General features: G+C 40.0%; 1 protein-coding gene across 4 annotated transcripts in view; it reads left to right on the plus strand.

Moving 5' to 3' along the window:
- Positions 1–25,401, plus strand: part of GAREM1 (GRB2 associated regulator of MAPK1 subtype 1) — a 202,630-nt gene that overhangs the window by 91,733 nt on the left and 85,496 nt on the right. The gene's annotated exons all lie outside the window — the stretch shown is intronic.

The following is a 25,401-nucleotide window of genomic DNA, read 5'->3' on the forward strand; positions in this document are numbered from 1 at the left end:
CCGTCTTCACGCTTGACCAGTCAGACAGTGCCACACTTGGCTTAGTAGTAATACCAGACCCTGAATGACGTGGGCTCTGAGATGATAAGGTGGCAGGAACCACCCTTGAATCAGTTCCGCGGTTCCTGGCAGACTCAAGTTTATTGCCTCCTTCCTTGTGGCAAACAGCAGCAGCTGGAATCAGGAAGAAGATGAGGGTTCCCATGTTCATGTTTGCGATCTCTGTGGCTGCCTTAGTCTTGTTGGGCTGTTATAACAAAATACCACACACTGTGTGGCTTCTAGACAACTGAAATTTGTTTCTCACAGTTCTGGAGGCTTGTGCCGTCATGGTGGAAGGGACTTGGTGGAAGGGACTTATCTATCCCATGAGGTCTGATAAGAGCACTAATGCCATTCATGAGGACGCCACCCTTATGACTCAAGCACCATTCAAAGGCCCTTCCTTCTTATACCATCACATTGGGCTTTAGGATTTCAAAATAGGAATTTGGCAGGGCCAGGGGAACACACTGAGTTCATACCAGTGGCCTGACAACTTGAACTCTGCCCCCCTCTCCCACTAGAGTGCATACTGTACCAAAATGACCATGTAGAGAGGTGCTTCATTGACCTGGCTCAACTTTGAGGTTTTGTGACTTTTTATCGGTGCCTCAGTTTCATCATTTATAAAATAGGGATAATAATACCTATCTCATTTAAGTACCGCTAGGCTGAAATGAGCATATATGTAACTAATAAGGGGAGAAGAGCATCCGGTCTATCCTGACTATAGTCTGTCTCTAAGTAGTTTCTGCTGCTGTTGCTGTTACTTTATAGGTGATACAGTCAGACAGGAAAGGAAACAAGGTTCCAAATTTTGACAAGGAAGAGGAAAGTTCCTTCTCAGAAGATCTAAGTAAATCAACTGAACCAAAGATTATAATTAGTATCAGAATTTAGTGGTCAGGTATAAGATGAGGTTATAAAAATCCATAATGTTTCTGATTTTCTAGAAATAACCAAATAGCGAATGTCATTTTTGCAGAGTAGTGCAGAGCAGCATCCCCAGAACACACCGTTGTTTCTGTTGTACAGGATCTTTGCTTGATCTAAATGAAGACGGTTAAGCCGTGAAATGTCAACACATCCATTACTCAGTAAGACAGTGATTCTTTGTTGGCATGTGAGAACATGTTAAATGTTATGTATGGATTCGTTTTAATATTTAAAATGTCCCTCCTACCTTTACGTGAAGGATCTTATTTACAGATTGCCTCTAAGTACTTGTTTTGAGAGACCCCGATTATTTTCTACCGTACTTTTATTCAGCCCTTTGGCTAAGCAGAGACAGTTTCTTATGATCATTTTCCAGATTTTTTTTTTTTTCAAATTCCTTTAAGTACACATAGACCTCTGTTAGAAGTTACGGTTCCTGGCAGTCTACTTGTGGCTACGGAGTGGTGACTGTGGCAGTTCTTACTCTGAGATGGCCCTGTTTAGTCATTTTCAGTACAGAGTACATGTAATTTGGATTGAAGAGGCAGGCGTGTGCCATTGTCTTTTTAAAATTTATTCAGTGTTGGGGCACCTGGGTGGCTTAGCCAGTTAAGCAGCTGCCTTCAGCTCAGGTCATGATCCTGGAGTCCCGGATGGAGTCCCACATTGGGCTCCCTACTCTGTGCAGAGTCTGCCTCTCCCTCTGTCCCTCAACCTGCTCTCATGATCTCTCTGACTCTCTCTCTCTCTCTCTCTCTCTCAGATAAATAAAATCTTAAAAAAGTAATAAATAAACTAAAATCTATTCAGTGTTAGACTCACTTCTCCATCACTGGATATAACCATTGTCTTTAATGAGATGATTTCCAGTTTGCCTGCCTATAAGGATAGGCGGGGTATTGAGCATGATGATGCTGTACCTGCCCGAGACCCGTTTCAAGGAATAGATTACTCCACTTGGCAGCTTTTGAATGGATTGAGTTTCTCAAGTGATTCGTGACTCACTTTAACTGCTCTGTATAAGATTAGGGAGGTTCCCCAAACTCAGACACACCTGTGAAAAAAAACCCATATAGTCTAAGATTTACAGTCCCACCAGTCTTAAGAATTGTACTTTCAACTATGCAGCCTCTTAGGTGGCTGAGTGGGGTGTAGTGGGTTTTAGAGTTGGAGTCAGAAGTTATAGATTCTAGTGCTTGCCTCTGCGCTTTACATTACCATATCTGTAACTTCAAAAGGTATCTTTATCCTTTCTTTGGTCCCAAATTTTAATGAGTGATGGTAATACTTAACGATATTAAATAAATTGTATGTAGAAGCTTTACAAACTATAATGAACTATCATTTTGCCAAGCATTGCTTTTAGTAGATTGAGATTTTCCCAGCTTTTCATATACTTAGCTCCTCCTGTAGGAAAAATGGGTGCCTTTTGTGCTTAAAATGAATGGTACCTGTTCTTAAAGCCATTCTAAATCCCTCACCTCAAATACCGTTGTTGGAAGGGCTTTTCCTTCTTGTAAGTTTCATTGCACTTGATTGAAACCATGTCTGGGACTTTAGTACTTAAAATGCCTCTTACGTGTGTCTGCTCCTTTATTAAAAGCTTTTGAGTATAGTAGTTCATTTATCTTTGCGTTCTTCATAGTCCCTTAGTGTGTGCCAGGTACATGGTAGATGTTTGAATGGTTGGATAAATGGGCACACAAACAAGGATCAGCTTGATGTAGGTCTTATTTACCATTCAGAGTTGTTCTCAAAGGCTCATATTTTCAAACTTTTAGTTTTAGAATCATTCAGGCATTTTCCTTTTGCTGTTCATCCTTTTCTGTCTTCCCTTATCATCATGATATATAATTTTTATATATATTTCTAGAGGTACTGCTTAAAATTAATGCTCAGTTTGCTTTTGTTGGAGATACATTGTTTTGCTTGAATGCAAGAAAGGGTCTCGAATAAGGTGCGTGTTATCAGTTCAGTTTAAGCTGGAGGTAGAACATTGTCAAACAGGCGTAGGTAAACAAGGAAAATCCTACTGGCAGGGGAAATGGAGAGTTAAGTCATTGATCCAAGAACATAAACATTTACGTTTAGAAAACCAAGCTGCAAATTAAAGGAAGCACTCTAATTACTGTACGGAGCAAGGAGTGGAGAGGTATGTAATAACTGCACACATTGTACAAAATTGGCCAATTGCCTAGAAAAGAAATTGATGACCATGTGACCTCATTTTACCTTCTAATATCTACTTGGGTGTTGCTCATGTCTTTTAAGACCACGTTTAAAACATTTGCTAGGAAATACGTAGTGTGAACGCTGGGTTCATATTCTTCAGTGGAAGCGGAGGCATTTCACGTAAGAGAACTCAGACCAGTCTTACCTCTGTTACTGATGAAAGCGGCTGATATCACGTGCTTGGTATTAGCAAATTGGTGTATTGGCAAAATGAAATCTGTGAACACGTTCTCCATCAGTTTTGAGCACTGTGTTTGTAGTTTATTTAGGGTGAAACCCAGAGGTTTCATTTTTGGGTTCATTTTCTAGAAATTCTCATTTGTAGTTTTATAAGGCCTTAAAGACTGATTTAACAGAAGCAATTATAAGAGACTTGCCATAAATGGACATACCACCGACAGCAAATCTGAGCCACTTTAAAAGCACATGGTAGAAAATGACCAGGTTCCCCTATCTCTGAAGGGTAAAAAATAGGACAGCTCATAGTGACCAGCCTTGGTGATCTGGAAATACTGAGGGCAGCTGGAGCCTGTTACATGACTGCTGTTCCATGTTGGCGTCCTCTTCTAGTGGCCTTATTCTCAGGTATATACCCTGAACATGTGAAAATTCATGTTTTCAGTTTCTTGTCAAGTCTTCTTGGGGAAATAGGCAAGAAGAGAAAAATAATAGATATTTTTTCTTTTCTTTTCTTTTTTTAAGATTTTTTTTATTTATTTGACAGAGAGAGACAGTGAGAGAGGAAAAACAAGCAGGGGAGTGGGAGAGGTAGAAGCAGGCTTCCCGCTGAGCAGGGGAACCCCCCCCTTCATGTGGGGCTCTATCATAGGACCCTGGGATCATGACCTGTGCCGAAGGCAGATATTTAACCACTAAGGCACCCAGGCCCCCCTTTTCTTTTTTATAATTTGACCAAACCAGATGATAATGAACAGTTGTTACCCAAGGAGAGAAAGCATTCTTTATGTTTTACACCTTTTTCCACTTTGTCTGTGAGTGAAGGTAGATGAGGGACATGAGCACCTCTATGTTCTCTTGTTCCCTGGAGAACTCAGCCAGGGAGCATAGGAAGTGACATGTTTGGCAGGAAGTGCCTGTTACTCCTTCTGTTCATTGTGCCCCCCCCCCCAAAAAAAAACTCATTGCTTTGGGAGTTCTACCTAGTCTCATCTCCTGTATCCCAGGGTGCCATTGATTTTTTTTTTTTTAAGATGTAATTTATTTATCTGAGAGAGAGAGCATGAGAGGGGAGAAGGTCAGAGGGAGAAGCAGACTCCCTGCGGGACTCGATTCTGGGACTCCAGAATCATGACCTGAGCCGAAGGCAGTTGCTTAACCAACTGAGCCACCCTGGTGCCCACCCCCCTTTTTTTTCCATTGATTTTTTTTTTTTTAAAGATTTTTATTTATTTATTTGACAGACAGATCACAAGTAGGCAGAGAGGTAGGCAGGCAGAGAGGGAGGGGTAAGCAGGTTCTCCACTGAGCAGAAAGCCCAATGCGGGGCTCGATCCCAGGACCCTGAGATCATGACCTGAGCCGAAGGCAGAGGCTTAACCCACTGAGCCACCCAGGCGCCCCTCCATTGATTTTTTTATACCTGTGTCTGTTCCATGCTAATAGAAAGAAATCCCTGCTTCCCACAAATGGAACGTGGTTTTTATCTAGGTAGATAAAATTTCCTTTTATTAAAAGATACCCAGAAAGGGTTGAGTTTGACATTATAAATAAATAGTATTATCTTCCAAGTTGATAACAGCAGTTTTGCATGTCTCCTTCAGCTAGGCTGTTTGTTTCCTTTTTTTATCCTCTAATTAAAAATAAAAATTCAGATACTTATCTACTCTTTATGGAGATCTGTGATTAGTGTTTTTGAATCTTTCTGCTGTCTACAGACTAGGAAGAGTGGTTAATACAGAAAGCTTTATCAGACTCGTTCGTTCTGATAACCGCCAGGAGAACTTCAGGGGAGGGAAGCTGGCATAGGAGCAGTGAGCGTAGGAGTTCGAGGGAGAGCGGAGAGCGCTGTAACCAAAACGAAGCTGCTCGGAGGTCGGGGCTTAAAAAACAGCACCGCACTCAGCTTTCTCCAGTAAGGACCCTTGACCTGCTTTCTTCTCTGGAAGACCTTGGGGGGTTACCTTTATTATGTTCCAGTTCTGACCTCTTGCCCCATTTCCTGGTAGAGGGAACTCAAGCCAACTCCAGTGGCTATTCAGCTTACACGGCCAGTTTAACCAGTATTCCCAGCTCTGTTGACACGGTAGCACCACAGTAGAGCGCTTTGTGTGTTGTGCTTTCTCGTCATGGTGAGATAGACAGGTGTGGAGGCTTCACAGGGTGGAACTTGTCCCTCTCTGATGACTCACTGGGTGTCACTCTTCAGGTGTACCCCCTTGCTAGGAGGTGGTTTGCCCACGGAGGTAGAGCTCCTAGGGCTCTGTTCCTCAGATGGTATCTTCAAACCCCTGGAAACATTCCAAGTGGGTAATGGTTCTCTATCTTCAAAAAATCAATAGAATTGGGTGTGTCCGTTTCCTGTGTTTCTCAGAAGTAAGAAACATTTGTCAAATGGTACAGTGAGGCACATAGAGGTCTTCGGTTTTGATTTAGAAGAGAGAGAGAGAGAGTGTGTCCTTGTGTCTGTTTGTGATCCTTATAACTTGAGGGGTGGTTTAAGTGTAAAGATACAGTTTGCTTTATTAGTATCTAATAATCTTAATAAAGACTTTTTGTGTTTGCATTGCTGTGTGTATATATGAGTACGTATGTTTATATTTTACATACACGCATACACACACGTAGAAGCACATAGAGGAGTGTATGAAAGAATGGCCACCAAGGTGTCGACATTGGCCATCTCTAGGTGGTGAGATAGCAATGGATTTAAAAAAGAACAAACCAACCCAGACCCTTCCTTTAACCCTATTTCTGTGTCACACACCTCCACTCCTCCCCGTTCATTTATCTCCTAACTTGCTCTGACTTTCGTTCTTAGAACTTTACTGAAATGCTTTTACGAAGATCCTTAGTGCATCCTGCTTTCTACTTACTTGAGACACTTGCCAGTCCTTTCCTTGCTGGACCTTTCTACCACATTCAAGACAAGTGTTTGTTTTGCTCCTTGGAATTCTGGACCCGCTTGCGGCTCCTCCCCGAGCTCTGGCTCTCGGGGCCACCCACACCGGGTCTTTTTTTTTTTTTTTTTTTTTTTTTTTTTGGTAGATTTTATTTATTTTATTTGACAGAGATCACAAGTAGGCAGAGAGAGAGGGAGGAGGAAGCAGGCTCCCTGCTGAGCAGAGAGCCTGATGCGGGGCTCAATCCCAGGGCGCTGGGATCATGAACTGAGCCGAAGGCAGAGGCTTTAACCCACTGAGCCACCCAGGCGCCCCCTCATCGGGTCTTATTGTCACCCAGAGTGCCATCCCTGGCCCACTCTTCTCCCTCCCTGACATTTGTCCTTAGGAGCATCTTAGTCAACCTGCCCTTCAACCTGCTCTTCTTCCTGTATCCTGTTTGGTGGCTTCACCACCCAAGCCAGAAATTTGGTCATCTGCCCACAACTTCATCCCCCACATCCTGTGATTAAAAGTCTACTGATTCTATCTACTCTGCATATCAAATGTGTCCTTTAAAAAAAAGATATTCCTGCTGCCCTAATTCAAACCTTCTTCCCTTTTCATTTACAGTAGCCTTTGAACTGCCTCCAGATTTATTGCCCCCAAATTTGCTACCCACATAGTAGCCAGAAAGGTCCTTGGTACTGAAAACACACAAGGTGCCCCATGATGTGGTTTAGTTATTCAGGAAGAAATTAAGAAGTCTTCATTTTGAATGATACCTGACCCACCCCCACACCCCCATTTTTTTTTGTTTTGTTTTCAACTGAAAGTTTTATTTATTAACAACCATTCACTTAACTATTCTCTCATTTTAAAAGACTATGTGGTCTTCAACTATGTATATGTATTTATTTATTATATATATATTTGGTATAACATTCGTTATGTGTTATGTATATGTAACATATATGTTATGCTAAGTATTTTATTAAGCTTAATATGTATTAAGCTATATATATATATATATATATATATATATATAGGCTGTAAACACACACACACAGAGCCTGCAACAAATAACATTGTCAACAAAGTATCTTTTCCTTTGTTAGTACTGAAAGTAGAAGGAAAGAGTTTCAGATCTGTAAGCTTTAAAAAAAACTCTCTACAAGGCCAATTATAACTATCTTTTCTCCAAAGTATAAAAATATTTAAAAAGTATATATGTGAAGTATACATATATATGCTTAACATATGCATAGTTCAAGTAATTTGGATCATTACCCAAATTCATGATGTGAAAGCCATTCTACATCTTGTAAAGAAGCATATGGGCCCTGAAATGTGAATATACTTTGGGAATTAGTTATGCCTTTCACTCACTCGTTCTCAGGACGTCTGATAACTTGCAGCTCTGCTGGAATATCATCTCCTTAACGCTTATTTGTTGGAAAGGCAAGACAATGCAATATCGTGCAGATGCCTATGCTGATCTGTCTTCCCTTAGAACAATGGGGTAGGTGTACCATTCAGATCAAATGCAGACTGTTCGCCCACCTTCTGTGAGGACAGTTGCTACATTTTATATTGAAGCCCCAAGCCAGTTTTTCTTAATGAAAGTGCTGAGCAATCGCTTTTGTTTGTTGAATTACACTGTTATTTGTTATTGCCGGGGAACTGTGTTTCTCAGATTCCTGATCAAAATGCAGAGCCTATTTTTGAAAAGCCACATTCATATTGTGTGTGCATATGTGGGAGAGAGGGAGGAAATGGGAAAGAAGGGGAGATAGAAGGGGAAGAAGAGAGGACTGTGTGACAGAATGAGAAAGAGTGGCCAGGAATGAGCTAGGAAAGTAACTAGGGCTGGCTTGTGAAGGGTCTTTATGTATCCACTTCCATTCATTAAAATGAATAATTTAATCTCTGTACTTAGCATTAGGGTCTGTAGAGACTTTATGACCTTAATATATAAAAGATAGTGTTCCTGTGATCTAGAGGTTATCAGTGAGGCAGTGGGAACAATGACTCAGAGTTAAAAGGAGAATGGGTGTTTTTACTAACTGAAGAAATATTGAAACTTCTCTTTCAGTTTTACTATGTAGCTTTTTTGCCTGATAGTCCATGAAAATTACTTGGCCAGCTATGACACACTGCCAACAGATATGAAATCCATAGGTTCATAGAAGTTTGGTCAAGTTTTCAAAGAGTAAATAGCTTCATTTTGATCAGTGGTCCTCATTGGCTGCAGACATTTATTTCTTTAAAAGATATTATTTATTTATTTTAGAGAGAGCAAGAACACAACCAGGGGGAGGGACGAAGGAAGCGGGAGAATGCCAGGCAGACTCTGTGCTGAGTGCAGAGCCCAGTGTGGGGCTCAGTCCCACAACTCTGAGACCTGACGTCAAAAGTCAGAGGCCCAACCCAACTGAGCCACCTAGACACCCTGACTACAGACATACATTTATTTACTTATTTTCAAGGCACCTCATTAGCACAGTAGGTAGTGCGTCAGTCTCATATTTATTTATTTATTTATTTTCAGTCTTATCTCAGAAAGGTTTTCTGATTTTTTTTAAAACATTTTGAAATTTTACTTCAGTTAATTAACATGATATTAGTTTCAGAGATACAGATCTGTGATTCTTCAGTCTTATAGAATACCCAGTGCTCAGTACATCGCATGCTCTCCTTAATGTCCATCACCGAGTTACCCATCCCTCCACACGCGCCCCCCCCCGCCAGTTTGTTTCTTATGATTAAGAGTCTCTTAATGGTTTGTCTCCTCTCTGGTTTCATCTTGTTTTATTTTATTTTTTTTCTTTCCTCCCCTATGGTCCTCTGTTTTGTTTCTTAAATTCCACATACCTGTAAGATCATATGATAATTGTCTCTGATTGACTTATTTCGCTTAGCATAATACCCTCTAATTCCATCCACATCCTTGCAAATGGCAAGATTTCCTTTTTGATGGCTGCATAGTATTCCTGTGTGTGTGTGTGTGTGTGTGTGTGTGCGTACACACAACATATTCTTTATCCATGCATCTCTTGATGGACATCTGGACTCTTTCCAGACTTTGGTGATGGTGGACATTGCTGCTATGAACACTGGGGGGGCTGTGGACATTTATTAAACAGTGATTTCCTGTGGAGGGCCAAGCAGTGGTGATATGAGGAAGAGGATGACAGGCTTAAAACTATGCTGTATGATAATACAATGGTACATACATGTCATCCTTCATTTCTCCAAACTCATAGACTATACAACACCAAGAGTGAGCATTAAACTGTGGGCTGTGGGTGATTATGGTGTGTCATTGTAGGTTCATTGATTATAACAGATGTGCCGTTCTGGTGGAGGTTGTTGATAATGGCAGAGGCTGTGCTTGTGTGTGGGGGGGGCAGGAGATAGATGGGAACACTCTGTACTTCTCAGTTTTGCTTGTGAACTTAACACTGTTCTAAAAAAAAAAAAAAAAAAAAGGCAAGTAGATGTGATTTGCCTGGAATAGGAGATTAGTGTAGATGGGAACACCTCAAACATGTCATAGTCTTTGTGACCTGACAGGAATGCCCTTCTGGCTGTGCATCCTCAGACCCCAATTAATGTCACTTCCCATGCGGAATGTTGTCTGGCTTCCCTGAGCAGTTCGTCATCCCTCCTGTAAGGGAATTCACTCTTCTTACCGCCACGTAGCCTTTCACTTCATATGGTCATTGCAATTCATGTGTGTCTCCCTGGCTGGTTTAGGATTGGGGCAGGACTCTGTACATCATCCTTGTATCCCGGAAACCTAGGAGAGTGTCTGGCTTGCAAATGCTTGATAAACAAAGCAAAACAAAATTTGGACTTTGACAATGAGGACCTTATATTATAGATTATTTTTTTTTTTTTTTAAGATTTATTTATTTATTTATTTGACAGAGAGAGATTACAAGTAGGCAGAGAGGCAGGCAGAGAGAGAGAGGAGGAAGCAGGCTCCCTGCTGAGCAGAGAGCCTGATGTGGAACTCGATCCCAGCACCCCGGGATCATGACCTGAGCTGAAGGCAGAAGCTTTAACCCACCGAGCCACCCAGGCGCCCCTATTATAGATTATTCTTCTTGTGTTTTTATCTTGTCAGGGAGCTAATCTCAATACTATGTGAAGTATAAGAAATTTCTCAGAGGAGTGTATTTTCTATAAATCAATGGAATTCGGGCTAATTCTAGATATTATGGCAGGAGAAGAAAAAGGCGTAGTCTAAGTCTTAGACTCAAAATTATAGTCTTGGTCTGAAACAACCAGTTGATTGCCTCAGAATTTATAGTAAGAAAAAACACGCTTTTACCCGTATCAGTTGGTATTATATGCACATACCTATCTACTAAGTAGTGTTTTTCTACCAGTCAGAAATCAGTGTCTGATGTTTCTGCTGCTAGTTCATTGGTATTATCTTGATCAGTTTCGTTTAACTAGAGGTTACCTTCTTCCTTCTGCTTTGCAAAAAATGAAAGGATTTATGTCAATACATTGGACAGTGTTGACTGCTTTTATTTTGTGTCATTTTTGTTGTTGTTGCCATTGGTTTTATTTGACATGAATCCATCTGAAAATTAGAAACGGAGGTTGAGGGATGCCTGGGTGGCTCAGTCGGTTAAGGTTAAGCGGCTGCCTTTGGCTCAGGGCCTGATCTCAGGGTCCTGGGATCGACCCTCATGTCAGGCTTCCCACTGCCCCTCTCCTTCTGCCCTTCTCCCTGCTTGTGTTCTCTCTTACTCTGCCTCTCTCTCTCAAATAAATAAATAAATAAATAAAATCTTTAAAAAAAAAAAAAAGACCATTAACACTGCTCAGTGGCTGTGGGAGTAAGAAGGCTTAGGGGAGATTAATATGTTTAAGTAGGTTCCCAACCTTGCCCTTTCCATGTAGCCTAAATAACATCAATAACGTCTCCATTTAAAAAAAAAATTTAAATAGAGCTATTAGCATTCAGCATTGGGTTTTTTTGGCTGCTGTTTTTTAAATTCAGTGTGTTGAGTGTGAGGCACATGACCCTAGTATGAGGATCCTTGGTTTCTCAACTTCGCATTTCACCTGTTGACAGTAAAAGCTGTATTACTGAAGACCTAAATTCCCACCCACTGGTTTTTCCAGAGTATTTGTAGGACTTTCTCAACACCTAAAAGCTGCCAGCCCAGTTTTGGTATGTAGACCTCCCAGCCAGGCGGAAACAAAATGTGATTTAAATCACTCTTCTTTGTTGCATAGCTGCCAATTGACTGTGGTACTTAGTTTTAGTTAATAGTTTAACCAGAGTTTATCTCATGTTTAAGATATGGTGGTTAGACTTGCTTGTAAAAATGGATTGGGAGAGTGATTAAAAGCTGCAGTGTCACAGCTTTTCTAGTCTGCCAACCATTTATTTAGGTTTTTGGATGGATGGATCTCAGTGAATGAGAATGGTTCTCTTTTATATGCAGATCTCTTCCTATAAATATATAAAACTATGGTCTAAAGACATTGCTCTTTCCTGTCTTCTCCTGGAGTAGCTCTTGCCTAACTTAACTTCTAAGTTCATCCATGTTGCCAGTATTTGTTGAGGATTCTTCTGTGACAAACACTGTGTTAGTCACGGATGTACAAGGAAATCCTAAGCCTATCTGAAATACTGTTCCAACATAAGGTAATAAGTAGCACTAGCGGGGCAAACAAAAGATGCTAGGACCGTCTGGAAAAGGCTCCTAAGCAAGCTAGAGTAGAATTGGTGGAATTACAGGGGGTGTTCCTGCTGGGTCACAGGGTGGGGACAGGAGAAGATTGTTACAGAGATAGCAGTATATTTCAATGAAATAAAATTATATATTTGAGCCAACAGTTTGAAGGAAAAGTGGGGAGATGGGGCAGAATTGGTAAACAGGAGTCTGGTCTGGAGGACCATATGTGATTTACTAAGACTTTCAGCGACATCTAAGGCATATTATTTGCAGGGATTCTGAAAATACTTAGCCAACTCCATGAGTCCTCCCCTGCCTTAAACCCTTTAACGGGGATTTCTCTTATTAACTTTTCCTTGATAAGTGCATTATATCCTTAGGTTTAACTCATTCTTAAAAAAAAAAAAAATCGCACTTCTTTTGCATTATTTTAATGATGTTGCTCTCCTTCCAAAATGAGTCTGAGGGAGTTAAGATTAGTGTTGAGAGGATGGCCTCTGGGTGAGGGGCTTGGGGGCATGGGGAAGGAGAGGGGTGGCGTGGCTGAATAACTAAAAGGCAGTTGGAGTGTGAAGCAGAGGGAGTCTTGAAATGACACATGGGCAGGTTTTGGTCAACGCCACCTCCTCATTTCTATTTCCCATTTCCCCATCATAATATGTAAAGGATATTTACTTATATAACATTTATGTGTAGGGTCTATATATATTTTTTTAACTAAAATTTGAAACCATGATCTTCTAAAAGATTTTTGTGCCACTTCCTGAAAGATATTTGGACTCTTAACTACTGGATTTACAAGAAATCTCCATGATACATTTGTACAGGGACCAGAATACTTGAAATCAAAATAGTTTCTGTTGCTTTAGTGTAACTATGGGTGTGGAATGACAGTATTTCATGATGATGTGAATGGCTAGTATTTTTCTTTCCATTTGGGTAAACTGAAATATCTATCATTGCCAGAATAGTAGAACATCAGCGTTAAAGCCAACTGAAATGATATTTATTGTTTCTCAATAAAAATTAAAATCAATTTGTATATATAAAGGTTCTGTTTATATTTGAAATTACTGTTTTGAACCAACATTCTTCCTGAAGGCTGGGACATAAAAACAATTCCATCTCACTGCCCTTTGCCTATTTTTAATTCCTATAAATGATTAAGAACACAGGTTTGAAGAAGTCTTGAGTTTGAGTTTTTGCTTTACCACTCACTATTCTGTGATTTCATTAAGTTCAGTTTCTGCTTTAGTTTACTTTAAAATGATGTATGTGTGAAGGTCTCGATGTTTTCTTGTGCTCATATGTGTCTGGCACATGGTATATTCTCTTATTGTAAAATTTTGATCTGATTATCTTCATCTCGTGTACATCTCTTAATGTTTTTCTGCTCCTGCTAATATTTGTTTTATGTTTATAAGGTAGTTTTCTGTACATCAATTCTGTGAGCTAAATTAGACAATTTTATAAATGTGTTTTACTGACACTAATGTGGTCATGAGATAGAATGTTTGGTAACACTAACGTACCACACTTTAAAAAAACCCATAAATACAGTTCTTGCTTTCGATTTTGTTTTTCTGTCACATGTACTGTTTCTGTGTTGCATGGTGTGTGTTGGGAAGGGGAGGCCTGGGATAAATGCTTATGGAAGGGAAATGTTGAAATTACTCTTTTCATGGTACCAGAATGATAACCTTGACCAGAATACACTTTAAAGTTGGATCTGGTAAGGGCTTCTCCTTTGGTTATTACAGAAAGTTCCAGGAAAAATACCTGAGCCTCTTCAAAACAGTGCCCCCTTCTTGGTGTTGATGACTGGAAATCCACCAATTGTAAGGCTTCGTCTGTTTTGAAAGTTCAGGATGGGGGCTCCTGGGTGGCTCAGTTGGTTAAGTATATGCCTTCAGCTCAGGTCATGATCTCAGGGTCCTGGGATTGAGCCCTTTGTCAGGCTCTCTGCCTGTCTGCTTCTCCCTCTGCCCTTCTACCCTGCTTATGCTCTGTCTCTCTTCTCTCTCACTCAAATAAATAAATAAAATCCTAAATTTAAAAAAAAAAAAAAAGGGGGCACCTGGGTGGCTCAGTGGGTTAAGCCACTGCTCAGGTCATGATCTCAGGGTCCTGGGATCGAGCCCCGCATCGGGCTCTCTGCTCAGCGGGGAGCCTGCTTCCTCCTCTCTCTCTGCCTGCTTGTGATCTCTGTCTGTCAAATAAATAAATAATAAAAAAAATCTTTAAAAAAAAAAAAATCTTTAAAAAAAAAATAAAAGAAAGTTCAGGATGCTTCAGTATTCCTAGTGTGGGTATGGGGCATTGAGTTAGCTTATAAGCTTTTTCTTACTTAGATTTGAAAATTTTACACATTTTCACATCTTTTATTAAAGCCTGATGTGTTAGGAATGAAGACTGAGAGCTAGGTTTTCAGTGCCTGTATCAAAAGGGATTTCCCACCAAAAATTGAAAATCTTACTAAAATCAAGGAAATTCTAAAAAAAAATTATTTATTTCACTTTTACCTGCCACATATAATACATCGATGATCATTGATAATGATAATTGTGACCAAGATGGTTAACTATGCAGTTATGACACCATATTCATTTTATAAAGAAACAATTGAAAGGTGATATAAAAAAAAATGGAACTATGGGTTAAAGTTAGTGGTTAGGCAGTTGTTTTTAATAACTTTAAAATAATTGGTTCCTTAAAGATATACTATGTTCTCAAGTAAGATTGTTTTGACTAGAGACAGGAAAATATTTTTTCCTTTAAGAAGCATACAAAAGTATACTTTTGTAATAATCATCAGGGAAATTGTGATACATCTAATTTTTCAGGATTATTTCCTTTTGTTGAGGCAGGCCCATCAATTTTGATTCAAAACCAAACCCTCATATACTTTATTGACAATACTGAATACTTAGAAGCTACAGTTCCAGTTTACCTCTACAATTTAAGCAAATTTGATACACGAATCCAGATATAGAGGTGTTTAAATTAAATTAAATTATTAAATGGGATGCCTGGGTGGTTCAGTTGGTTAAGCATCTGGCTCTTGATTTTGGCTCAGGTCATGATTGAGCCCAGCATTGGGCTCCACGCTCAGTGGGGAGTCTGCTTAAGGTTCTCTGTCTCCCTCTGCTCCTCCCATTTCTTTAAAAATTATAATTAATGAGTTAAATTATTATATACTTGACATATTTGCCATACAATTGTTTGGAAGAGCAGTCTTGGCTTGTCAGTACAAAAGCAGTTTAATATGGATACAGATTTACAGTTTAAAGGAGAGGTGCATAATTGGGCAACTATATAATTAGTGGGATATTACTGTTTTAAAAATGCAATCGCTACTGATAAAGATCTTATTAGAATACACTTTTGTTTTGGTAGTTAAAATATCTTGAATTTTGCTCTTTTGAAATTGAAAGCAGAAGGGGAGCTCAAAATAATGAGTAGATGGTTAGGTTGTCCCTTTGATGTTCTGCACTGTGTGTTTTATTCTAGTAAACACTAGCCTGGCCATCATTCAGTCAAACCATGTAAATTGGTTTCTTTCAGCTGTTTCATATTTGAGTGTTTCGTGATCTCCAGTCATTTCTCTATTCTGTAATTGGCCTTTATAACTGATGATGAAAAACAGAGAAAATTTCACATTCAGTTTTTCCATCATTGATTAACTGCATGTATTTATATTACAGATCTGTATTACAACTGAAGGAATATTACAATTTCAAATATTATTTGTAATTTAAAGTACATGACAGTGGATGTTGATCATTAACCCACAAAAATTCTCCAAGAGAGAATTTAATTTCATCATCAGTTGCAAAGGGCATGAAAATGTCTTAGACTTAGAAGGTGACAGTTTCCAGAGAGAACTTTTGATTACCCTAAGGGTAAATGCACCAGAATGGAAAGGAAGTGTGAATAGTGAATACTGATGTCAGGATGAATGAATGAGAGAGTGTGTCCTGGGATAGGAACCACAACATCTGGTGTGGGAGATACTCAAGATCACAGCTACCCACTCCAAATATTGAGGATTTGCATGGTTATTGTCCCTCTGTACCTCCGCCTCTTTCCCCTTCCCTCTCCAGACCAACTGTGGTTATTTCTAGTAGCTGTGGAAGGTAGCAACAATGGCTTATACACTTTATTTTTGTACTGTTGCTTGAAAGTAGTCCTGGCTGAGCAATGCATGTGGATGACCACCCTTAAAATGGAGATATTTATACTGTACTCAACATCTTGGTTATTAAGATGCCTTTAAAAGAGAAATGAATGAATGGATTCAAAAAGAGAGATTCCATTCCATTTTCTGCCTGTTGATTTAACTTCTTGATGTTGAGTTGATAAGAGGTAAAACATAGTACCTTTTATAAATTCTACTAGAAAATAAAAATAGCTTATGAACTTTTCTAAATTAATGGGCTTAAACAGGATATTAGAAAACACAAAATATGGATGTAAGTCTTTCATAAAATGTCTTGATTCCATTTCCCATTTGTTGGGCGTGGGGGAGAGCCAAATTTTCAAACACTTTTGCTTAAAAACAATTTTCTTTCTAAAATCAGAACATAAACGAGAGTTGGCCTATATACCCAAATAAATTTGTGGTTAATCACACTATTAAAGTTTGTAAGATTCCTTTGTTCAGAGGTAGTATTTTAGTTGATTATTCTTTTTTAATTTTATTGAAGGGAAGCAAATATCCAGAAATAATTTAATTTAATAGTATTATATTTTTGATTGATTTTTGTGACAGATTTGCCTCTCTCACCATGACTGAATGGTTCTAACATGAAAAATAGCCCAAGTCAACATGAGGAAGTAGGCCAGGTGTGGGCACCTGGTAGCTCAGTCGGTTAAGCATTTGCCTTCAGCTCAGGCCATGATCCCAGGGTCCTGGGATCGAGTCCCACGTTGCGCTCCCTGCTCCTCAGAGTCTGCGTCTCCCTCTCTCTGCTCATGCTTTATCTCTCATACTCTCTCTCAAATAAATAAATAAGATGAAAAAAAAAAAAGAAAGAAAGAAAGAAAAGAGGAAGTAGTAGCCCGGGTGTATGTGGTTATTATGGAGGGATGTGGGAAGTAAGGAGCCAGTCTGAGATTTGAGAATTAACTGTAGGTGATCCCCTCAAAGTAGATCATCTGTGTATGAACACATTACTGCTGGGGTAGTGAAGCTGGTGGTAGTGGATGACAGGGAGGAAAGAAAAACTCCTCTGTGCAAGAGGACCTCCCAGGGCTGTGCTTTTTTTATCCTTATGGCTGCAGGGCAGGATTGAACAATTAGATTCGAGATATCAGAAGCCCGTCATCTGTGAGCATTTTAGTATTTTTAAAAGACTATTAAGTAGAAATATAGTTCCCCATAACTGGAAATGCTGCCATAATAACAGTATTTCTGAAGCGAACAGTGAAGTCTGAAGCAAAGGGAGAAATCTGTTTAAAGGTGCAGAAGGCAGCCCGGGAATTCAGTATTTGCTGTCTCCCCGAGCCCAGGAAAATGAAGTAAAGGAACACATGTGGAGCTTAGGAATAAACAGAAGAGGAGAGGAAGTAACAGAATGAAAGATACTAACAAATGTCTAGAATAAATTATGGAAATGTCACCTGTAACCTAACCAGATTTTCAGCAGAATGGAGCCGTAGTGAGGAAAGATACCTGTACTAGAAGCAGTTCTGAGAAATCACAGCACCCACCGTGACTCCCAGACCCCGCTGCCCCGGGAAGTTTGCTGGTCAGGTGTAAGTCCTCTAGGCGGGAGGTGATGTATGTTTGTTTTTGAAAGGGATCTTCAAGAAAGGTCTGTGGATATTAACATTTGGAGGTCCTTGAATGAAATGTAGGCTGTTCAGCTGATCACCAGTCAGCAAGCCCGTTCCTTCCAACAGAACTTCCTGTTTGAGTGTTAGTGCTCCTCTTAAATCCGAACTGGCGGACGGGAGCTTCAGGCCTGGGAGAATGTCTGCAACAGGATGGTCCCAAGAAAAAGAATCTTGGAAGAAATGCCTTCCTGTAATCAAGAATTCCTTAACTGCCTGAAAGAGATGGGCGGGTAGAGGATGTTTATTAAGCAAAAACAGGAGGGTGTGCGTGTGTGTGTGTGTGTGTGTGTGTGTGTATTTAAGATTTTATTTATACAAGGGAGAGCACACATAGGCTGGAGGGTGGGGGGCAGAGCTAGAGGGAGAAGCAGACTCCCTGCTAAGCAAGGAGCCAACATAGGACTTAATCCCAGGATGCTGAGATCATGACCTGAGCTAAAGGGAGACATTTAACTGACTGAGCCAGCCAGGTGACCCCAGGAGATAGATAGATAGATAGATAGATAGACAGACAGATAGATAGATAGATTTTTCTCCCCTTTCCTTTCCTTTTTTTATTTTATTTTATTTTAAAAGAAACAGTCCTGGTACACCTGGGTGGCTCAGTCAGTTAAGCGTCTGCCTTCAGCTCAGGTCATGATCCCAGCGTCCTGGGATCAAGTCCCACATTGGGCTCCTTGCTCAGCCAGGAGCCTGTTTCCCCAACTCTGCCTGCCACTCCCTCCGCTTGTGTTCTCTCTTTTTTTCTCTGACTACTGACTAACTAAACAAATAAAATCTTAGAAGCAGTCAGAATGGGGGTACCTTGGGGTCCTGGGATTGAGCCCCACATTGGCTCCTTCCTCAGTGCGGGGTTTGCTTCTTCCTCTCCTTCTGCGCCGCACCCCCCACCCCTGCCTGCTCATGTGTGCTTGTTCTCTCTCTCTCTCCTTAAATAAATAAATAAAATCTTGAAAAATAAAAAAAGAAGGAGTCAGCATAAGCAAGTTCTTTTTTAGAAAATTAAAAATATTCCCTAAATAGGGGCACCGGGTTGGCTCAGTCAGTAGAGCATATGACTCTTGATCTCACAGTCATGCGTACAGGCCCCATGTTGGGCATAGAGCTTATTTAAAAATAAATAAATAAAGTAAAATAAAAATATTCCCCAAATGATTGGTGGTGGAATGATTGGGTAGCTAAATATGAGGAATTTTCTTAGAAGGTAAAATTTTCTACAGGAGGAAAGTATAAGATAATGCGAAAAAGAATTAGAGAATGTCTTCAGGAGGCTCAGTGTTAGAACACTAGGTATTCAGAAAAGGAATGGGTGGAAATGATCTTCAGCATTCTTTTTTGCTTTTGAAGAGAGAACCAATTGATTACCTGGTGCGTTTGCCCACATAGAGAATTTGTATTTTGGATCAACAAGAATTATTGATAGCTACTTAAAAAACAAAGTAAATGTGGAAATGAGACCGTCATCTCCCTAGGGGAAAAAATACAAAATGTGGCACAGGAAAAGATGTGTAATCCATTTGGTTCCACTGTGACCTGAATCATTTTAAACATTGCATATTGATTATAATCCCCACACTGACTTGGCTGATTGGGGAGGGAGAGCATGGTGTGAGTAGAAGTAGTGTACTAAGCCTCCTACATAACAGGAAATCAGTAAGTGATACATACAAGCCATACATATGTAGAATCACAAAGACAAATGTCAGAAGGAACTGGTCAGTTAAAAATGTACACCTCTAAAAAAATGAAAAACAAAACAAAACTGTACACTTTGGTGGGGAGCGGGAATCCGGTTGGGAGGAGGGGGACACGGACTGCTGTTTTTCTTTCTCCATTATATGACGATCAGTATCCTCTGACTGTTAAAACTATGGGCATATCTAATACTTTGCATGCAAAATTAAAGCAAGAGGCAAAGGAGGTTTTGTTTGTTTTATTGTTTTTGCAAAGCTAACCACATGGAGTTTTGAAACAGCGTATGAATGTCTCAGCAGGAGGAATGCTAACAGAATGTGCTGTGGGAAGTTTAGGGAGGGTTCTCTGGTTCTTCTCGTGTCTGGCTTCATGGGCTTGCATCCTGTATGGTGACAGGGGCCCCACATTTGGTTTAACGGTCTGCCGTCACTATTTTGAAAATCTAAGCAATTTAGGGACTCAGGGCCCTACCCCTTCGTTTTGCACTGTGCCTGGCAAGTTGTGCAGCCAGACCTGCTTCTAATAGATACATTGTTTGAATTCTGGCCCAAATGAGGTTGCTACTACTTCCTTTGACCCTGACCTTCTAGTGGCCTGTTGTTTTCACCACCCAGAAATCACTATGGCCACAGGGAATGGAGTCAATGGACATTGCTCACAAGGGAATTTGGAAGTCGTATTTTAAATGCACCCCAGAAAACTGTCCTGTCATCTTTTATTAGTTAGTTCTTTGTTCTTTTAAAGAAGATACTTAACATAGAGGGTTTTTTTAATAGACTTTATATTTTAGAACGTTTTCAGGTTTATAGCAAAATTGAGAGGAACATACAGAGACTTCCCCTATACTCCCTGCCCGAGTGGATGCATAGCCTCCCCAACTATCCACATCCCCCACCAGAGTGGGACATTTGATGAACTTACATCGATGCATCATTTTCAACTGGAGTCCACAGAACAAATAATAGGGCATTCATTTATTTTTTTGTATTAGTCAGTTCTGGCTGCTATAACAGAATACCATAGACTGAATGGCTTATAAACAACAGAAATTTATTTCTCATAGTTCTAGAGGATGGGAAGTCCAAGATCAAGGCATTGGCCTATGTCCTCACATGTCTGAAGGGGTGAGGGAACTCTCTAGGGTCCTTTTTATGTGGGCATTAATTCCATTCATGAGGGATTATGACTTCATCACTTCCCAAAGTTCCCACTTTTCAATCCATCACATTGGGGATTCAGTCTCTGCATAGGGAGCTGCCTGGGTGGCTCAGTTGGCTAAGCGGCCGACTCTTACATTCACCTCAGATCGTGATCTTGTGGTCGTGGGATCAAGCCCCATGTCTCTGAGTGAAGAGCCTGCTTCAGATTCTCTTTCCTCAAATAAATAAAATCTTTTTTTTAAAAAAAATCTTAACATAGGAATTTGAGGGGAACACATTCAGTCTGTAGCATTCCATCTGTACAGTTCATAGGTTTAGACAACTTCGCAATGACATATACCCATCGTTATGAATCAGAGTAGTTTCACTGCGCGAAGACTCCTCTATGCTCTGTCTATCCGTCCCTCCCTGCCCCCAGCCCCAGTTTTTAATTCCGAACTGTGTACTGAGTGTGGCAGTTTAATCAGCGTTGCGCAGGAGAGGAGTGGAAAGCTATGCTGGCACGACTTTGGGAGAAAGTTTATGGGGACTTTGAGGTGTGAGAGGACCCCCACCAAGCAAAGAGGACTGAAATTTGGCCCCTTTGGGCCAACGCGAAGACTTCACTTGGCTTCCTATAACGAGCAGCGCCCTCTGCAGGCCATTCCCACTTGCTGACAGGTCACTCCCTGGCGGTTTGCCTGTCCCGCCTGTGTTAAAGAGAACACCAGTTTGGGGGAAGCACACATATCTGGTGCTCTCTGAAAGGGTCTCCCCTGTCCCCTTCCTCCATGGGCTGACTGAACCTGTCAAATCTGCTGCACATCTTGACTACGCTTCTGACGAAAGGCCCATGCATTGTGGGGTGGGAATCATTCAGACTCAGTGGCAGGTGCTAAGCTGGGTTTGTCACCTTTGCGTGGAAGGAGGGGGCAGACAGTACCAATGAAGGAATAATGACTTGTCACCATAAAGTGAAGAGGCAGGTTTTCTTGTTTGTTTAGCAAATTGATTTTAAAGGCAGTTACCAAAGAGAAGCTTTAGAGATGTCTAGAGCAGTAAGAGTGTCACCACAGTCACTGCACATTCCCAGAATGATGCATTTCAAAGACAGCTAATTTGGATATACGTGTTCTGCTCTAGTTCTTAAAAGAGTTTATATCTAGTTTTGTCTGATTTATTGTTAAAATTATTTAAAATTGTAATGTTCTAGAGATAGTTCTGTTTAGTATGAGGAAATGTTTGTGACCCGTGGCTTAGACGAATTAGCTCTTTCTCTCTTTACATTTTGGATAAAACAGTTTTGCAAAGGGTGACAGCTCCCATGCCTGTTACATTAACTCAAGCATGCCTTAGGATACTAGGTAAAGCCAGCAGAACAACCAAAGGCCTTCCTTTGTCCTAGTCTGCAGTGGCTTTTCCGGAACATCTGTTTGGTCCCATGCCTGACAGTGTGGTAGATGCTGGAGATGCAGATTGGACAGGATAAAGTCAGTCTCTGTCATGGGGGAGTTCACAGTGCAGGGAGGAAAAGATGCTAATCACTGCACATTGAGATAAAGCCTGTCAGTGAAAAGCTCAAGATGTCTTGAGAGACAAAAAGCAAGAGCTAATTCAGGTTGAGTTCAGGAAATGACTTGTAGGCTGATAACTAAAAGGTGAGTTAGGAGAAGAGTATTGCCAGCACAGGGAACAGAATGTGCAAAGGGCTTGAAACAAGTGTGAAAGAAATCCAAAGAAGGTCAGCGTCCCTAGAGCTCAGAAAGGAAGGAGTAGAGTTGCACAGGTTTAAACTGCAAAGGCAGGGTGGGGCCATGCAGTGAGGCCCCAAAGCCCATTAAGGTTATCATTTTAAAATTATAGATACAACTGAAGTCATGCATACATGAGGAATAGATAGAACTGGACCATCCCATATCCAAGCAGGGTAGGTTTCACAACTTACTGGAGACTTTAGGCTTTTTCGGATAAAACTTGGGTTCAAATCCTGGTTTTGCTCTTTGCCAGCTATGTGACCTCAGTTTCTTGGAAAATCGGTGTGATAATAGCAAATACAATAGTAGAGATGGAAAGACCTATATCAGGCCCATGTACAGTAACAGACATCTGATAAGCTCTCAATATCGAATGGTAATGGGAATAATAGTAGTCTTCTTTGTCCGTGTTATTATGTACTTGAGGAATTGAAACAAGTGTAAGTGGGCAGAGGAATAAATAAACTGTCCGGCCCTGAAGTAGGAAAGGGATAAATCGAAGAGTCTGTACTGAGAATCAAAGAGAGTCACCCCAAAATTACACCCACTTCATCGTCTTTGTGATGGAAGACTCGGAAAGCCCAGCAGTAGGACTGGAATACTTGCACTCCTTTTCCTCCTGGCGTTTTTATTTTGTGGAATCAACAGTTAAATAGCTTGTATGTAAGAGTTTAGAAAGCAAACATGGGGGATTAGTGTGAATGGTCATTAGAGATATTTGAAAATCCCTGAACTATAATTAACCAGTGCATTTTGCATTACTCATTTTCTCAAGGAAAAACTGTTGGAGACTATAACTTTTTTTTTTTTTTTTTTGAGGTAGGAAAAAATTGCTAACCTGACCTGCTTCATGGTGATTCAGTCTTTTCCCATTTTGCTCCTTAAAACAAACCAAGAAGCCAGATGTTTAGTTGCCTACGTTGAAAGCCATTTCCTTAGAAATCCTGGATGAAAGAAAAAGTGCTTCTCTAGAATGGCAGGGTCTGTTTAAAGGTAATCATGACCTGATTCAGGCAGTAGGATGTGGTGGTAACAATGTTGCTCCTAGCAACGAAGAGCACTTATAGATATGTTCATTTTCAAAAATAAGCCTCTAGTAATAAGTGTGTGTGGAATTTTCCTGTTCACTGTACTGAGTGTTCTTTTTTTCCCAGCGGTTGTGTGGACCTAAGTCATACTCAGTTTGGTAGGCTTATCACCTTTCAAATGCTTTTGTTTGCTTCCAAATCCTCCATTTCTTTCCTAGAGTGGTTTTTACCTGTTAACACCCTCTTTTTTCTTTCTGTGAATTAAAATTGAACTTAAGGGTGACAAGGTACTAAGAAAGAAGTCCTCAGTTCCCCCATAGCTATAAATAGCAGGATGAAATCAGTGATTTTCAGTTGTCATTATTTGGAAAGGTAAAAATGAAATAAGAAATTTCTAATATGTTTATGTGTTGGTTGAATTTACTCCCCCTGACTATTGTTAGTAACTGAAACGTTGAGTGTAAAGCTTTGAAACGTGAGGGGGAAGCTAGTAGTTTTCACCATTTTTCTCTCTGTGCTTGATTTCATAAAGTAAAATGTATGAATAGTTCAGAAATCCAAATAAAACAGCCGTACCTAAAATTTATCTTTTCCAAGGATGCAAAGTAAGAAATTTTTATTTACTTACTATCCAAAGATACTCTATTCATAGAATCCAAAGATTCTATGTTGTACTGTTCTCTTCTTCATCATGGGCTGCTTTTGAGATTTTTTTTTTAAAAGGAATTTTATGTAGATCTGTAAAATTATATAACTGATCAGTAGTTTTAAAAAACACTTGGAATACCTAGGGTTATGGACATTGGGGAGGGTATGTGCTTTTGGGCAAATTGGAAGGGGAGATGAACCATGAGAGACTATGGACTCTGAAAAACAATCTGAGGGGTTTGAAGTGGCGGGGGGGTGGGAGGTTGGGGTACCAGGTAGTGGGTATTATAGAGGGCACAGCTTGCATGGAGCACTGGGTGTGGTGAAAAAAAAAACAATGAATACTGTTTTTCTGAAAATAAATAAATTGGAAAAAAAAAAAAAACACTTGGAATACCATAATTAGACATGAGCCTGTCAATAGAGTTAAAGATCCTGAGACTGTCTTCTCTCAAAAATATTTTCTTCCATCTCTGATTCCAAATTTTCATTCTTTTAAAGGCTATAAAGACAATTTTGTTTGTGGAATTTCCTGGAACAGAGTCTGTTGAAACAGTGATCTCTGTGGTAAATTGATCATCAGACAAATACAGTAAATTCTTTTGTCACTCCCTCTTATCTTGCCTGTGACTTCTGATTTCTTACAAAACATTTATTTAAATACAGTAAAAAGGAAAAACACTGGAGGGAAGTCATAAGGAGTACAGTTCTAATTACTACTGTGCCATGTGACCTCAAGTAAATCATTTAACCTCTCTGGGCCAAGTTTGAGCAGTGAGTTGAGAGAAGTAGACTTTGCTATCTCTGAGTCCATTCTGGGATGATTAGAATGTCAATCCTGATTTTGTGGAGGTTCAGAGAAAATTACAACTTGTTTCTCTCTTAGCTACAATGTGTTATTAAAGTCTTAAGTCTCCCTTGTAGGGAGAAAAGAAACAAATTTTCATGGAGAGGTAGTGCTGGTGGCAATTTGAGTTACTTTTGGACTCTCCCAGATGAAAACCACAGTTTTTCTAGCCATAGTGATCTTGCCTTTGTCTTACCATTCATAATGTGCCAGACATTCTTTTAGGCACTGAAATAGAATGTATTATATAATACAGTGGTTTTAAACTTGGCACATCTCTGTATTTTAATGATTTTTTTCATACTAAGCTATTCCTATTTAGAGGTGCACACAAAATCGATGAAAACTCACATAATCCTTTGCTAATTTTGTTTTATTGTTAAATAATGTTTTCAACACTAATGGGAATTTCAATATAGAAAACACAAAATATAAATGTGGAGGGGCCTCTGGTCCTAAACGATTCTTTCTTTTTCCC

Source organism: Neovison vison, chromosome 3, assembly GCF_020171115.1.
Source record: "Neovison vison isolate M4711 chromosome 3, ASM_NN_V1, whole genome shotgun sequence".
NCBI classification, from domain to species: Eukaryota; Metazoa; Chordata; class Mammalia; order Carnivora; family Mustelidae; genus Neogale; species Neogale vison.